Source organism: Stegastes partitus, unplaced genomic scaffold (assembly GCF_000690725.1).
Source record: "Stegastes partitus isolate 25-593 unplaced genomic scaffold, Stegastes_partitus-1.0.2 Scaffold62, whole genome shotgun sequence".
NCBI lineage: Eukaryota > Metazoa > Chordata > Actinopteri > Pomacentridae > Stegastes > Stegastes partitus.
In genome coordinates, this window is record NW_007577793.1 from 1,026,402 (window position 1) to 1,045,395 (window position 18,994).

Sequence of the window (18,994 nt, forward strand, 5' to 3'; positions counted from 1 at the left end):
TGTTTGTGTGTGTCAAGCCATTGCTAAGGCACGATTCAGCCCTCAGGTCACTTTAACATTGTGTATTGCCCCCTTGTTGTCTGTCTTCATGACTACATCACTTGCATAAAGAACTCTCTCACCACACCCACTCTCTCTCGCTCTCTCTCACACACACACACACACACACTCACACAAATTTACATGCATAGGCATTATTTGACAAACTACAAACCACACTCACAGACACACAGTTTGGAGTTTTTTTTGCTGTATCTATGCCTCCAGGAACCACGAGGACATCTGCACAGTAAACACTCAAACCCCCTGAGCCCCAGTCCCAAATATTGCTCACACTTGCACGCACTTACTCTCCCTGTCTCTCTCCTTCTCTCTGTCACTCTCACACACACACATACTGCACACACTCACAAACAGATAATAGCCCATATTCTCCAGAGTGCGTTCTGTGGCAACACAATGTAATACATTGTCATCCTGTGGAGCTTTTTCTCCACCCACACTAATATACTTCTTCCTCTCTTTTTCCATCTTCTCTGTCCCATTTTTTTTTTTCTTCTGCATGTTCCTAGACCTTCATTAGAGCAAATGTCCAATACAAGGGAATCCTAAATCATACAGTGTGACAGTTAGGAGCACATCTTTGCTTTGAAGTCATCCAAAAACATAGGGAACGCTGCAACGACATGGACGTGAAGCAGTACCAAAAGCAATCAGGACTCTGTTTCTTGCCCATGTGTTCAGGGTGTTGAACTGAAGGATGAGTAAAGACAGAACCTTGGTTGTGCTTTGTCTTAATTAACAAATAAGTACAGTATGGTAAGCATTATACCTGCAAAACCTCAACAATGTAAGCTGTGCTGAACAATTGGTTTAGCTTCAGCCTAGCATCACAGTAACACTCGAGTGTCTGTGCAGTTAGTGTTATAAATGATGATTAATTGCTGGGTGTAGCGCTCTTCAACAAAGTGTTCTTTTGTCAGTCTTTTGTCATGGCTTCTAGACACCAGACTCCCGCTGTTTTCCAGACATGAGGCAGACTTAATCTGCAAATTCACCTGACATAGATGGACAAGATGCTAACACCAAGCAAGAATGCGCTGATAGATGGGGACAGATGCTAAAAGTTAGATGTGGCTGATGAGGGAGACAGCGAGAGAAGCTTTATCTTGATTAGTGTGTCACCTGCCAGTTATTTGTCATGTCAAAAGCATTTTCAAGTGATGCTGTGTGCTTTGTGTGTCTGTCTTGACTACCACTCTGCCAGGCTTTTTGACTTCCCCCCTCACTGTGAAGAAGAAAGAAACATAAGAGACAGAAGAATAGAGCGATGACAAGAATGATGATTATTCAGTGAAACCAATTTCAGTGCCTTTCAGGACTTTCAAGCAGTGGCTGCCATTCTTTTAATCTCTGTCCTTCTACTCCTTCGACTGTCTCTTTATGTTTAGGCTCTTAGCAATTGTTCTAACCTAGATCACTACAGGGGATGAGATAATGGAACTTTCAAACACTAATTAAAAGTCATCTGAGTATAGATTTCAGTCTTGAGTTATCCGTCTCTTTATCTAAATAATGTTGTGTTTCATTACCAAAAGTAGTCTTGTTTTTTTTTTTTTTTACTTTCAGGAGGCTTTTTTGTGTTCTTGCAACCAGCTGATTGAAGCACACTTACTCTAAATTATTTCTCTGTGTGTGTTTTAACATAGCTCTTCATTAAAGTAGAAAACTAATGGAAATACATAGCATCGGGTGCCATATGAGATGTCCTTAAGCACTAAATGCACTCAGTTTGACCCTTAAAATGTTATCTACTGTGCATTATTTTCTGCTTTCCTCTCCTGTCCTCTTAAAAGGATGCGTTAAACATGATGAATGAGATAAAACATTCAACTAAAATTACTATTTCCATCAGTCCTTGGTGTTGTGAGCCTGAGGACAAAGAAGGAAAGGTCATGGGGTTCCTCAAACAAATGAGTTAGTTATTTTCTGAAGCAAGAATGTGCAGAGGATTGCCTTTTAAAGAGGCTTATCAGAAAACAGAAATCTGGTCTGAATGTGGTACCAGAGTCATAGAATCACCATTAATACATTTACTATTCCTAAAACAAATAATTTGCAATCCAAACGTCATAGCTATTTTTTAATTATGCATACTCAAATGCAATCACATGACCCCTGCGTCTTGAGTTAAACGATTGGTTCTGCTCACCGTCGTCTTTCTCGAGCATGTCAGCTTTGTTTGAAAGTTTATTTCACCTTGTTTACATCATGTAGCAGTCTATTTGGAGCTTTCTGAAATGGGAGCTGTCAGAATGCCATCCAAATATCAGCTGCCTCTCTGCCACATATCGTCATGAAGATGAAAGCTCGAGGGATACGATCTTATCCCTCATAAGCCCAAAAGAAGTGACAGCAGCTTGGAGAGAGTACATTGACATGCACAGAGAAAGAAAAAATAATTTGGGGGAGAGAACAGACAGCGTTAAAGACAATATCTGAAGGAAGGATTAAAGTATCTGAGTTCCTCTGCTTTGAACTGCTGACAGATACAGTGAAATTCTCTTTGTGACACCAACGGTTGAAACAGATTTTGATAAATATGTCTGAAGGATTTTATTTTATTTGTTGTTGTTTTTTTTTTTCCTACGGTTTTAATACTTTAGTTTGAAAAGACCCATACAATAAACCATCAAGAAAAACTAATTGCATTTCTAAATTCTACCTAATGTGACTTCCAGATTAAAGATATGTCTTTTATTATTATTACATTTACACATTTGGGTTTGTATAATATCTAATATACACTTAGTACAAATACTCATACTTAGATTGGTCTGAGACCTTGCTTAGGCTGGCAATTAAAACATTTCTGTCTTCATAAATATTCCCTAAGGATGTGTAAAAATATGACGACTCTGCATGCTATATTTTACTACTTAGATTTCTATTTAGTTTCCAAACGTGTTTCCTATCTTCTCTGTGTTAATACAGCTGACAGTTCAGTCAAAGTCACAGAATTTTTGGTCGATTACTGTTCATCACAACTAAGTCGTTTATGGCTTCTCAATTGCACTGAGGAGTGCTGAATTGTACTTTTTTTCAACGAACCTGATTAGTACATATGTTTTGTTTTTGCCAGACTCTTAGATAAGATGTAGATTAAAGTGATTTTGATTATATTTAACAATTTGAAGCTTAGTTTTGGTCCATTTCCCCAGCAAAGCTGGAAGGTGCACATGACGAGAAAATCTGGTGATTCCTCGTGTTTATTAGTTTGTGGCTCTACTGAATGGTGTCATTTTTTGGATTTTCATTTATTATATCTAACAAATTATGTATATTTTTCCCACAGATGGAGCGCAGTGACATAGTGTGTCTTTACTGCGGTGTAAGCTACCTCATTTATACCGAGTTCCATGAGATGCGCACCTTACTGGCTCAGTTAGAGGCTGAGCTCCAAGAAGTGAGGGAGACAGCTCAGAGAGAGAAAACCAAGCGTGAAGCACTGGAGCTGGGCAGGCTGGAATGGGAGAGGGCTCTTCACCTGGAGGTGCAGCAGCAAGCAGAAGTCAAGGACAAAAAGACAAGGGAAGAGCTAGAAGAAAGGAACCAAGACACAGTGAGAACTCTGAGAGATGAGCTTGAAGCTAAACTTGATAAGGAGAGGACAGAGATGGAAGAGGAGTGTCAGAAAGTCTATGAAGGAAAAGAGAGACAACTTCGAGGAGAACTGGGAGACTTGGAGGCGGAGAAACTCGAGAGGCAGAGAGAAGAGCTGGAGAGGAGGACCGAGGAGAGAGAGAAAGTTCTGAATGACGCACTTCAAAAGGCCAATAAAAATTTAGACGAGCTAAGAAAAAACGTGCAACAGCTGGAAGAGAGGTGAGGTTTGTAGGTGTTTGTCTGTGCTTCCCATCCCTGGTGTGAAATGATCGCTAATGCCAGGTTTCATGTGGGCAATTATCCTGTGAGTCATGCTGCTAACACAAAAACACACAAACTAACTCTCAGACAAATCATCTATCCCACTGGCACACGTGTATATGTGCATCTTTGATGCAAACTTTGCTGTATAATTACACATTCTCCTGTCATCATCCACACCTTCATCATCATCATCATGTACATAGAAAAAGAAAGCAGAGATGTGACTCAGTAAGACATCTGAAAAAGCATGTTGTTTTCCCGGCAACTGTGACTGATTAAATCCCAAGTGAATATATACAGTTTTACAGGATATTTTTAGGTTTGTTTATATGTGGAAATTGCTGCAAAGAAAAGAACACTCATGCACACTGTTGTGGGCAGACATAGTATTTGAGGAAATTTTGTGAACTGAATGTTTGACAAACCTCCTCATTTTATTAGGAAATGGAAGATGTTTTTTTTTTTTTTTTTGCCTTTATTTAGTAAAGACATCATGACACTGTATCACATTGCTGCATTTTACTTTGAATCAGTGTGCAGAAATGTTACATGAGGGGGCAGAGTCTGTTTTAGAATCAGGATGTGTGGAGGTGTTAGATGGACAAAAGATATCCCTTCTGGTTTTGCAACATTGCTGGAATGAACATGCTATGTTGCGGGTTTTTCATCTGAAACAGAGGCATTAGATATCTGCTGCTGTTGTCTTTCTGCCACTTAAATGGAGTATTTTTTTATTTATTTATTTTTTAAATAACCCTCTGTCCAGTGGTGAAATGACTCTTTAGGAAAGTACATTTTATTGCGGTCTTTACAGCCTCACGTGGTGGTTTTGCATTGTCTGGTCTTGTGAGGCTTGCGTACACCTGTGAACTCGTGATCAACAGCCAACAGAGCCACAACACCAGCACCTCTACCTTTAAATGCATATTTGTTCTGTCACAGGGTCAAATGTTGGTAAAAGAAAATACATTGAGAGTTCGACTGGTTTAATATGAACTGTAAGAAAAAGCATACATTGCCGATGCAAAATGATTGCAGGTGGATGTCTTAGACCCTCAGAATTATAGTAGAGGCCTTTTTCAATACTTACTGTCATGCATTGACATTGAACATTCATACAGAAGGAAGCTGACAGAAGGTTTTCTCTATTAAAACCAGCCTCAGCAGCCCATTATTTATTGCTATTTCTCTCCCCACCTACACATGTATTGTATCAGCTGAATTCAACAGGCTCATGCTTGTTCCCTGGGGGCTGTCAGTAGATATTCTGGGAAATGTAAGTGCACTCCAAAAGTGTAGCTTTCTTATATATGTTACATCATAGGTATCAGATCAGCTTGTAATTATGAGGAAGGCACACTGTACACAAACATGTATTCATTCACTTGTGTGTTCTGTACAATTACAAAGGAGATAGCAAATGAATTGTTGCATTTTACGATTTTCATTTAAGATGCCCAAATTCATGGAAAGTTGACGTCATGTCCGCAAGCACAGTCTGTGTTTGTCGGTGTGTGTGGCTTCCCACATTAAGTGACATATGGTGCACACAAACACACACCCAGACACATGCACACAAGCTAACAGGTGGTTAAGATTCCCGTTGTGTCACTTACATCAGCCTTAAAGAGCTGGTAATCAAATAGCAGATGTCTGTAAACAAACCGTCATCAAAGGCTGAGTTAAGTTTCTGGGAGATATGTAGGAAAAGCTTGCATGCCACGTCTCATGAAAATGCTATGAATAGCCCAAAATGTCTAATGACTGTCCTGTTGAAACACAAAACAGTGACACAATACTAAAGCCCTTGTCACACTAGTGTATGACACAATGCACCCACGTCTGCAGCTTCGACCGCTGTTTCCCAGTTTATACCACAAATACATCACAATTTAAAGGATGTTATGGACAAACAGAATAAAATGGTTGTTCATTGTAATTACTGTCAGCTTAAACACACACTATCATTAGCTCAACTGTAAAACAGTCAAATAAAGTAGCTGTATGCAAATGGAAAACCAACACGGACCCCCATTTAATTAACTTTGTGTACTTCCTGCAGATAATGGTGTAGCATTGCTCCACCCATCACGAGCAGAGGTTTTCAAGATGGAGGAACTGTAAACTTGTTGTTTTTCTGCAACTTTTCTCTTGTTTCATTGTATGGTATGGCCTTCTCATAATTTCAGCTGATAGACACGGACCATCCACACATTTAAAGGCTATGGCTACTACTCATTACAACTGAAAGAATTACAGGATAATTATGTTTTATTTTGATAGTATATATAGCATTTGACACATATTTGTGTTGAAATAATACATGTCAACAATGTGTAGTTTTTCTTAACTCATCTTTAGTCCTGCCTATTGTGATGGCTATTAGAGCTATATAAATAGGTGGCACTGATGTAGGCAAACAGCATGATAATCCTGCAAAGGACTGAGACGAGTGGAAAATTGTATGCTGGATATATTTTACTGGCTCAGTTTACATAATGTATTTCATGCACATTTGAAGCAAAAGGGAGCATTGACTGATCAGCTGTCTTTCATTGTCTTCGTCTTTGTACGCCATGAAACATGGCAAACACCAGCTGATGTGAGTTTTTCACCTGGGCCTGGGCCGCTGCACTAAACATACTTCAGGAAGGACAGGAGCCATCCAGTGTTACTTTAATTAACTGAATGTTAAATGTAGGTCGAGCTGAAATGAGCAAATAATTTAACAAACATGCGATAGCGATGGCAGAGAGTCCAGAAAACAACCCAGCCACAGAGAGAGTGATTTTCAATCTGAGCAATCTAAAATGAAAGCTGTCAGGAAAATACTTAGGATTTTCAACAGGAAACGGCTTTCTGCTCAACACATAGTAAGCTAAGTGTCTGTACTGTAAGGAGTAACAGAGATGGCAGGAAAATTGCTAAGATTAAGAGCTGATAGAAACCATGACAATGTTTGTGTGAATGCTGGGCAAAAACAAGAAATTACAGAATAGATATGCCAAGCTTTGGCTGAAATGTCCAGCAGGGATTGGTCCATGATGGATATTTTGCTTTAATTTCTGCAGTGTTTGTATACCACAGCCGGTGTGCTCATATGGCAAGCAGGGTTTTAGGTTGTCAGTATGTTGTTATGTGTACGGTAGACTGGTGAGCCAATCCACTATGTGGTCTAATGTAAGCTGATTATCTCTCTCTCATACGCTGCCTGCTCATTGAGTCAACACGCAAACAAACACACACACACAAACACATGGTGCGCACAGTTGTGCTCTAGAGCCTTGGGGCCAAGCGTAGGTCAGGAGGTCAAAGTTCAGCCTGAGATAATGATGCACGGCACAGTGATGTGTGAGAGGCCAGTGTGGACTGACAGCAATGGAGTCTTTCTTCCTTGCTTGCTTTCCTTTTTTTAATACATCTGTGTTCTTTCACATTCAGATTTGCAAAACGTTATTTTTATCTGAATTACACAGTGTAATTCAGTCTTTCACTTTAACTGTTCACAAACTCATTTACTTTTTACTTAGGCTGTTTCACCCTCCTCTCTTTTTCCTCTCAGTTGACCCTAAACAGTTACACCAGCAATTTTCCAGTACTTTGCTGTAATTGTACACCATCACTCACACTCATAATAATAAAAGGCAGGAGAGGGAGATAGGAAAGGAAAAGATGGCATGCGTGTGGGAGTTAATGATGATGAATGGCTGGCTATGCAGCGGGAGTGAGATATGTTTGTGATTGACGGCCCTCCACTCTCCCTCTTTGCTTTGCTTGTGAGATTCTATAATTTGCCACAACAGAACAATAGATTTTTATCCAAGAATCAATATAAACTCTAGTCAGAATGGTTCTTAAACAAGCATTCTGGACTTTCTTTTATGGTTTTTGTACTTGAGCCAGTTTTTTATGAACACAGGTTTGATCAGAGATCATGCAGACTTTCCTACCCCTACACACACAACTATCACTAAACCCACACAGGTTTTCCTTTTCTTTCTTCTCTTGACATTCTGTTGCTTTCTTTCTGTATCTGACTTTGATCCTGTCGGTCTGACAGGATGAGAGGGCTGCCTGGGTTATGTGTGTAGTGGGAGAACCTGACTGGTAGCTCTATAATAGCACACACACCAAAGCAAAGTAGAAAATGTCACCTGTCAGACAGTGTGCGTCTTCATGACACGACGGTGTGTGTCTGTAACAGGTGCACGACAGAGGGACGTAAGGTGAGAAAGATATCACTCTGCACTAAGACTGCACACAGGGCAATTAAACCTCATTTTGAAATGTCACCTGCTAGACAAGTTCAAACACAGACGAACTTGAGATATTTTGATCTGTTGATGAGAAAGGCAGGGAAAGTGAGAAAGTTGGAAACAGACAGGCTATTTTCACTTCATTGTAGAGTGACCTGAGTTTGAATGTTTTTTTTTCTGAAATATCTATCATTTTCACCTTAGTGGTGAAGGATGTTTCACATTGTCTCTAAAATGAATGTAGTGCACTAAACCGCAAAGATAGTAATGCAGCGTAGCTGTTAAATGTAAACTATTTTTAACCCCCTGCTCATTAACAAATTATCAGGCATTCAGGGTGTAACTTACACTCATTAACAGCAACACTTGCAATTGTCACGATGGCAGAAATGCTTCCTACTTTTATCTCACATGATGTGAATGTTGCCAAAGCTCTTTCAAACAGTCTCATGTGACTACTAAATTCACCTTCAGCTGTGTGTTACTTACAGTTTTCATTTTAGACTCTTGGACAAGATAGGTTTGGTGTTCATTACAAACTAATGTCTTCACTCAGCCCAGGATGTTTTTGGTTTTTGTACTTCAACAAGACCTACAGAAGGGCATCAAATAAAATGAAGAAGCTCCCAAACATTGATGCTTATCAGGTAAATATTTACAGCTCATTGGCTTAATACTCATGCATCTGGACTTTCAGTATTTGGTGCAAGTGGGTCAGCAACGGCAAATTTATTTCTACAGTATAACTGATACACAAGGCAGTTTGAAAGTGCATTGGAAATAATTAAAAGGAATCTGAAAACAAAAAGCTGAATAAAGGTATGAGTATGTGTGTACATTTGAAGCAAATGCTGACAAATATTAAAAATAAAAGCGTAAAATAGATTAACATAACAGTAAAAACACCAGAAAGTAGCAGGATTTAAAGCATGCTTTTAAAAGGTGGCTAGAGTGTGGGATATAGTAACTGAGTGAAGGTTCACTGATTTTTTGTTTGACAAAAAAATGTTTTGTCAAGAATCTGTTTTGTTCTACTGTGTTCATTTTTGTCAGGACGCTGCCGGCACCACTCTTAACAAGCTGCATTAAGATTTTGTCTCTCAGTTTTGTTATATTTTTAAAAATGATACAAGGCAGCTTTGTAACAGAGGTAATGTGTTTGTTGAAGTTTAGATCAAAATGTATGCAAAGCAACACCGTGTCTACAGTTTAGCATAATAACCCACACTGACTGGCCAAAACCGAGCAGTGTCCAGTCTGTGGTTAACGCTGTTTGTGTGGAAGGCTACAAAGCCGGGTCAGACTCTGGAGGCTTGACACAGTCAGACTGACTAGTCATTTGTTTTTAACTCTTGTCACTAAGTCAATCTGAAAGGGTGAGAAAAGTTGAAGTCCATTATGGAGGGAAAAAAAGTAGGCATGAATGTTGTGAGGGAGGATAAAAGGAACCGAGATGTTAAACTTCTCCCTTTGCATGAAAAACTGATCTGGACAGACAGAGCTTTTCTAACTCAAGACAGGTTGAAACATATCATGTAACTTGTGCGCATGCTTATGGCTTTGAGAGAAGTGTCTGGGAATTTAATACGCTCTGCTTGCTTCCTCTTGGCTGGCTTGTCTCGTTCTTGATCCAAACAGTGTGTTTTGGTGCGAGGCTGTATGCGTCTGTACCTGACTGTGTGTGTCGGTGTGTGTCATGTGTTTGGTCTTTGTGTGAGAGTGTGTGCACACGCGCATGCACACACACTTGTATACACCTGCAGTGGATGGGATAATCACTCTTGCGCAGAGTTACAAAAATTAGACTTGGCAGTTATTAAGAATGAATCATAAAAATGTGTGAGAGCACATGTGTACACCCACATGCACACACCTGGGGCTGGATCGTAACACCGATAAGACAACTTGCAGGTGGGAGAGGGGGAGCGAAGGAGAGACAAATGATGGATGACAAATAGAAAGGCATCCATTTGTAACGAGGAAGTACTTTGCTGCAAATTAGTTATGTACTCCTGCGGTTTTATTTCAATTTCTGGTTTCCACTGGCAACCACAGAAACAATACACAAATCAGTATACTCTCACCCCCTCTCTGTTTGTGTGTGCATATTTGTTAGGTAATATGCCACTCTATGTGCAGAGTTAAGCAACCATCACAGCCTGCATGTGAGGTAGCAGCACAAATCCAACTTCAAGTTCACATTACCACATCAAACACTGACACGTTCTCTCTCTCTCTCTGTCTCTCACCACTAGTCCACTGTGTCTGTGTTGTACATATGTTATTTGCGTTAAAGGAGAACTGTCCCTGACAGAAGACCTCTGCTCGGCTATAATAGTTGCTTCATTGTGGGGCTCATGACAACAAGACAAACAAAAACAACTATATTTTGTGTGTGTGTGTGTGTGTTCTCTCTGTCTCTCTCTCACATACACACACAATATGACAGAGTTTATGTGGTAATCAACAATAACATGTTGAAGCAGTAGCATAGCAACCCACACATACAAATGAAACACAGACAGACACATGGCTTTTCAGAATTTAAAATGAAGCTGGAAGACAAAGGCATTTCAGATCCTTTCTGTTTAATTTTGTTAGCTATAATATGATATCAATGTTTATGCTTTGTACTTTGTATTCGGGTATGTGTGTGTGTGTTTGAGTGTGTGTGTGTGTGTGCGTGTGTGTGTATCTATGCATGTGTGTTGTTTTGATGATCACTATCATTGTTATGGCATCCCTGACATGGTTACCAGATAACCTGAAAACAAAATATATACAGACAGGTGTCATGCCATAAACACTGCACCCGCAGAGGCATTATCAGTAAATGATTAAAATGAACAATTAAAAAAATGGACTTTGTAACATTTAACCAGCTGTTGACAAGCCCAACATGTGCTTTTTGGCTTTTTAGTTTCAGAAACATTTGAAATGTGTCCTTGCGGATGACTTTGTGCATGCTAATGCATCTTTCTTCGGGTGTAGGTGTATTACATTCTGTTTGTGCTCCTTTTTGGTCAAAGTAAAATGGCTTTCAGCTTTGAATGTCCTGCCAGGCTGCTGATCAAAACGGTCTTTTAACTCACACACATGCGCACACACAGTGGGTGAACAGATGACACTTTGATATGGGGAAGCTTTTATGTCACTTCCAATGATGACAGAAAATACCAGCACAAGCACACACAAAAATATGCGACTGCGTTACACTGACATGCACTATTGTTAAGTGAATATTCTTTATCAAATTCTCACTGTCCACTGCAAAAGTCAATGCTAGGCAGCTATTTGAAACTATTTAGCGCTCATCTTATTGCCTCTTGTGGCTACACTGGGAATTACACCAAATTATTTTTGTCTGTTTGTTATGAGGGCATCAATAATGACCACCCTCCTCCAGCTCCCCCCTAAAAAAACACAGCAAAGACTAGCCTTAAAGTCATGTTCATCACAATCACCCTTTTCACCCAGTTCTAGCCCAGCACCACAACTAGGATAAACAGACATAATGACAGAACATTTTGTACACAGTCAGTGGTTGAAAATAAGCCTACTGGGGGATGTTAAGTTTGGCTTTGTAATGTTGACCTTCAAGCTCCAACCTCTGAAAATATGAAGCAGCACCAAACTTGTAAACTCTGTGACGCATACACGCCCAAAAACAGACAACATTTGACTTGGTAGGTCACGATAACACTGTGGCTGGGATCAGTGTTGTTGATGTGTGTGCCTGACTGTTTGTGTATGGCATGTCTGTGTATGTGTATGTGTGTGTGTGTGTGTGTCAGTGTGTATGACATGTCCTGATGAGGCAGTTGATTTGGGCTGCTGGTAGGGGGTACTCTAATCTGGCACGCACTTACTGGCACTGCACTACCTAGTTATTCCACTGACAGCCACTGCCCTGGGAACAGGAGCTCGGGCTCACGCACACAAAGTACACACAAATTCGTATACAAAACACACACGCACACACACGAGAGGGATGTGTGTGTTTTCACGCAAACGCACACGCCCCTCTCGAGGCAGTGTTCTTTCTGTTCTCGCTTTGGGACTGGTGGGGACAGATGGGTGAACAGTGGGAGTCTGGGCTGCCATCACTCGAAAAGCAAAGGCACGCACGCACAAATACACACATTTCACACACACACAGGATCACAGACTTGGTCAGAGAGTGGCAAACATACAAACACAGGCTAAAATGCTCATGGAAAAGTCTAACTCGCACGGCCTCTCACACACCCACGCACACACACACACAGGGTTGCATAGCCTACTGTACATCAGCTAAGCCACAGTCACATGCTTACTTATTTACTTGTAAACACGCACTCAGACTCAAACATGGCCTCCCATTCACACACACACACACACACACACACACACACGCACGCACACACAGGATTACTAGAAACACGCATACTTGCTCAACCCATTCTCACCCCACGCTGCTCTCTGCATCCCCACTGTACATGCAGTTCTTACTGAGAGAGTGTGTCCCACAGATAGAGAGAAAATATGTATTTATTTGACCTTTTTCAAGTAAATATGTGATAGAAACAAACACAGAACCAACAGTCGGTCACAGTAGTAAAAAGATAACTGAAAAGAAGACAAACATCATGCTCTGCAGATACGTTTGTCTGTGCATGGGTGTTCATTCCTGACCTCTGGGCCCAATATTTGTAAAAGGAATTCTAAGCTGAAAGGCCCACTTACTAAAAACTCTTTAACATGTTGAGCTTTTGGCCATATCTCATGGTCTTTATGCAGTGAATGGGGCTGTAAATGACATCACATGAGCTTTGAATCAAGTGATATCATATATAGCTACTGAAGGCTCTGAATCATTAGTATTTAGAACTACAAGCTTAGATGCTCTTTTCTATGACTTCTTGCGTTCTCTGTAGTTGTTTCAGCAGCAGTATTGAGAAAAGTGAACAGCAGTAAGCGGTATACTTACAATCATGTATGCATGTCTTTCTGTTTACTCTGTGTGTGTCCTTGATATAACATGGCAACACAGCAGATTGTTACTTCACCCTGTTGAGCAGGACAAATATTTTGCTTTTCAGATTTCCTGCTCTCTATCCAGCAGTTAGCTTATCATCAGATATACTCAATGTAAGTTGGCCTAGTATTAATTTTAATTGTAGTTTTTTTTAGACTTTATTTGTTTGCCAGGGATTGTTGTAATTGATGTACATACAGTTTTTGTCCTTGTCTTGTTAAGCTGTTGCACACACTTTTTTTTTGACATTTTCAGGTAAACTAAGGAGCTCCTCTTCTTCCTGACCTCTTTTATTTATTTATTTTTTTTTGCTGTATATGTTTCGTGGTGGGCATCTGTGGACATTTATTGCGCATGCTTAGCCCTAATTTCAGTATCTATAGAGGCACATACAAATGTACTGTTGGTTCACCATCCACTGGCCATATAAATGAATTACTGTATGTAATTAACCTATTAACATGATGCTATTTCAGATCAGTAAAGCGCCCACAACAGAAATCTGTCAGCATTCACACAAAACAGAAAGGGTTTCTGTACATCAAACGGAAATCACCAGCATCAGTTACTTTCATTTCCTCGAGCATGTGAAAAATTAATTAGGTGTTTTATAAATGATGTCTGTTATATCCGTGTGTTGCTTCAGCAGAGCTACGTGAAAAACATGTTGCATTATGCCTCCACACTGCAGCAAGCATGTATCTGATTACCTGATACATTCATTATATATTTGAACATTTTTTACACACATATATATAGCATTTTAGATTATTTAATGTGGTTTAGAATATTATGATATTCCTGCACACGTAACAGTTAATGTTTCTCTGTCAGTCAGCAGTCCGAAAACATGCTGAGGTTAACTGGTGATTCTAAATTGTCCGTAGGTGTGAATGTGAGTGTGCTTGGTTGTCTGTCTCTAAGTGTAGCCCTGTGATAGACTGGTGACCTGTCCAGGGTGTCCCCTGCCTTCACCCTATGTCAGCTGGGATAGGCTCCAGCCCTCCATGACCTTAGTAAGGATTAAGCGGTGTATAGATGATGGATGGATGGATGGATGGATGGATGTCACTCAGCTTTCTTTGTGCCCTTTGTGAATGTAGCTTTTTCTTATTTTTGGTCCTCTGTTGTTTCAGATAGTAAAATACCTTGTTTGTAGCCCGACAGTGAGGTTATGATATTGATTTTGATATAGTGTGGGGATAAATATGATTTTTTTAAAGCCTTCTTGTTTCTACTGCAGTTTTTTTGTTGTAGACCAAAGTGTGTAATCCACAGGTTGTCTAAATAAAGCAAATGAGATTTGTTTGCCAACTGGCTTTCTCAAGGCACTGCCCAATGTTGATATCAATACAAAACTATACTTCACCATTACCACACCCACAGATTGGTAGTGACCTGTAAAAATCTGAAAACACAGTAAGGTGTTATATTACCATCCTGCTCATAAAACATGTATTCCACAGTATGCTCTGGCTTACACAGCGCAAGTTACTTTCCATAAACAAAGGCGGTGTTGGTCTATAATTGAAGAAAATCTTGCCATTCATCTTAGCAGATATTTGGACCTCTGAACGGCTTACCTCATGCTTGTGTCTAAAGTGTTGCCAGTGAGCAGAAAATCCCCTGCCAGGATCATTACATGTCATTCTAATTACACTTTTTGATTAAACTTCATGATTATTATCCGTCTGGTTTTAGTCTCTATTTGTCTAGTCTGCTCTGCCTAACTCTTACTGCTTATTATGTTTATTCTTCTCTCTGTCTTGCTGTCAGTGCTCATTTGTGGTGTTTTAGAAGAGTACAGGACGTGTTGTTTCTGGTTTCTGAGTGTCCGGGTCACACAGTCTTGCTAGTTATATTTTGTGGTTGATTGCTGGAACCTGTCAGATTTGATTGCTCCTGCTTGGAAAGCGCATGCTGAAAGGGAGTGCAGACAAAGGATTTGTCCCGATACCCACACTGGGCGTGTCTGTGAGTTGTCAAGCGCATATCATGGCCTTTAACTTCCTTGTATCTGCAGATTACTGTTGGACATAAAACCAGATTCTAGATGCATTGGACTGGTGTGGTGCAGTAGACCAGGTGTTGATAACAGATGTGGGCGAATACATAAGTACACAACATTGCAAGTGCAGGTATCGTGAATCTGTTATTATGTCCATACTTTCAAACTACTGTCGAACTTTGTAGAGCGTAGTTTTCTTCTTTTCCAATTCAACTTATCACTATTTTGCACCTCAACTAAATCCTCCTCATATTCAATTCAATTTATCATATCTAGAACAAGATTCAAAAACAGAGAAAGGGAAGCCCATCTCTTTAGATCAGTTGCTACTTAGGGGCATTGTTAATTTTTCATCTCATTCCATTTCATCACGATCATCCCCTCCTCTTTGTCATTAAAGTTGCAACATCGATAAGCTCATTTTACCCCCATTAGAGTTCAGTGGCATTACGTTTGGCTCACGTTCTCTAATGAATGGATATTGCTCACAACTCTTCCCCCTTTACTCATCTGCCTTTTTCTTCTTCCTCAACAGGCTGGAAAAAGCAGCCGCCATGAAGGATGAAGCAGAGCTAGTTCTTGGAAAAGAGAAGCAGCAAGGTGAAATTCTTAGGTAAGGAAAAAATTAGAGAGAGTAAAGATAAATAAACTGACAGCACAGGAGTAAGGTAATGTGTTAAAGGTTTTGTAAATAAACTAAAAACAGCTTGGAATTGGTGTTTTAATCTCCTTCCTGCCGAAGCAGCACACACAAAACAACGCAGAAGTAAAATATGGAAGAAAAAAAAAAGGGGGGGAGCATTGGTCTCCGTCACCCTGCTTGGCTGTCCGCTCTTTGACCAGATACAGGAAGGCCAAGGCAGATGGGAAACAACTGTGTGAGATGATAAACGGAAGACAATAAAAGAGAGAGTAGAAAAACAGAAGAGATAAAGTTAATTCAGCTGACCTACTGGTTAATTCCTGGAAATAGAGAGAGACAGCCTGAAAAAGACATGAGCAGCTAATGACAGAGGACCAGCGTAGAGAGGTAGAGGTGAAGAGAGTGGGAGAGAGGAGAGGAGATGTCAGGAGGGGGAAGTGATTTTTAATCAGGCTTCTGACATTGAAAGCTGGTAAATGAGTAAACCATCGGGTGAGCAAAGGCATGCAGCCTCTGTCTCTGTTTTTCACTATCTTAGCCTTATCACCGATGACAGATCTGGCCCATATCTGTTCCTCCATTTGGTGCTGTCAGCCTTATGATTTATGTCATCTGACATTATAAAACTGGCTCTCGTGACAAGCAGTGCCCATGCTCTCCTCCACTCTGCACGCACGCACGCACACTCTCAGGCACTGCAAACCAGCTCAAAGTCTGCCCTCTCATCCCGTCTCGTCTCGTCTGAGACTCTGTTCATTTTCGATCACCTTAAGCCACAAACCCTGAATAAGAAAACAACAACCACTCAAGCCTGCGGAGCTCTCAAAAATGGCCACATTATTTTGCACGCAAGACTGAGAAGTGTTCATGACGTTTGTCTGTGAGTATACAGATCCGGGAGTGAATGTATACCTGTGTGTGCCATCATGTGTGTCCTCACGCTCGGGCTATATCCATGTGTGCCTGTGTGTTCCCACCTCTATGTGTGTATAAGAAAATAGGAAACTGTTCAGTGCGCTCTCACCCACATGTTCCTTCAAAAGTGTTCTCGGAATAACAGAATGTTCTATTCCAGTGCTCTAGTTTTCCACGCCTTGCATTGGTTTGTGACTTGAGTGTATGTGTGTGTGTGTGTGTGTGTGTGTGTGCACACCTATGTGTGTGAGTGTGAGCTAGTGATCTTTCATGTTGCTCAAAGTGCTTTTTGTCTGAACATATTTCTTTTAGAGTGAGGGAGGGAAAGGGAGAGTGCTGTAGAACATACAACCTTTTTTAAGGACATTGTGGTTACATCAGTCCTCAATTGCCTTCTATATCTTGTATTCGACTTTTAATATTTTTTATACACTGCCTTTTCTGGCTCTCTATTAATTTCTTCATTATGTTTTATTTATAATCATTTATCAAAATCTAGTTTGACTCAGAATACATTCTCTATGTCTGTGAATGTCAGTACATGACAGTCTACTGAGACAATGAAGGCACTTATTTTTGTGGCCAAATTTGACATCCATTAGCTATATCCGCCAACACTGGACAAGAGGGTGGGGCGCACACTGAACAGGTCCCTCGATAATGACAATGCTGACACACGAGCACCTTTTACACAGAGATCGTGCTACAATCCAGCTGGGATTTCATTGCCATTGCTCGTGTTTGTTCCTTCAGACTGAACCAAACAGGTCGGCATAATGTGTGCTTTGATGCAGCATTGGAATCCAAGGTGTGATGTAACACAATAGTTTCTAGTGTTCTGCCATGCCGGCTTTCCCTTTCACACAGATGTTGATTCAACCTTGAAAGTCACCTGTCAACCTAACGTACATGTCTTTGGAATGGATGAAGAAACTAGACAGCACTTTTATTGATGACATATAGTTGAGACGCAAACTGGAAATGCAGGGTGAAAATGCAGTTGAGTTTCCTGGCCCTTATATAGGTATGACTATTTTAACTTTGCTATTGCGTGTGGTGTGACGCTAACCTCCAGATGCGGCCGTGTGCTATTGAAGCCTGCTCATCAAAAAAATGGCTGTAGTTTCAAGCGCTCACAATCTGGCAAAAATGAGGGAGAAAAATCGAGAGCAAACACAGAAACAGTCAGACTCCTTGTAGGAACTCTGTGTCTGCAAACTTTCACATGTTGACTTAAATGTCACCGAATTAATTGTAAGATCACTTATTTTTAGTTTGTGAAATACTGCACAGACTGAGTGACTTTCAAAGTTCTAACGTTAGAACAGACAGTATTAATCAACAGCTGGGTCTTTGTAATACAAGGGCAGCTTAATTGTAAATTTTCATTTTATAACATTTTTTAAAAATTAGATATATTTTGAGAATGTTGTCACACAACATACAGTACGCTCTTTGTTGCACGCATTCGCACACTTGCACACTGTTGAACGCCAGTGGAGCAATTAGAGATTAGAAGTCTTAGTCAAAGTATTTGTAAAGTAGGGAGAGGAAGAATTTCCCCTCCATTTTGGGAGTCCAACTACGGTCTTTCCGAGCCACACCTTTAAAGGCTTATATTGTCTTATTCACACACTTCACTGTAACAACTTGCACCTTTAACAGTGTTGCCCTAACCTTTATACTGACAGCTCCCATTAGATGCTTGAATATTGTAGCCAAATGTGTCAGCAATGAAATACTGTCAATCTACCGAGGGGAAAAAATGAAAGGCTCTGCTGCAAATTGTTGTTTTTTTTCCCCTGTATTTAAGCTGTTCTCAATCTGTTATTTTGTGTGTCCGTGTGTGTCAGAGGTGTGTGTGTGCGGCAGCAGCAGGCCCTGCGAGCAACTCTCTCCACGCTTCACTCTTCTGGCAGTGAGCTCACGGATGTACGGGGTTTCCTCAGCCAGCTGACGAGGTCCTGGCAGGCCTTCAGGTGTCAGATACTGCAGCACAGCACACAGGTGTTCTCAGGTAACGCATACGTACATACGCATTAACGCACACAAATCAAGCTTCAATTATTAACAGAGTGAGAAAGAAATAGAGGTGTAGATGTACACGGGTGATTTATGGCCATGCAGAGAGTGTATTTTCATGCAGAGCGCTGACATGAAAGAAAAGAGGCAGAGAGAGTTGAGCAAATAATCTCTTAGCAGAAATAAATATTAGTTTAACTGTG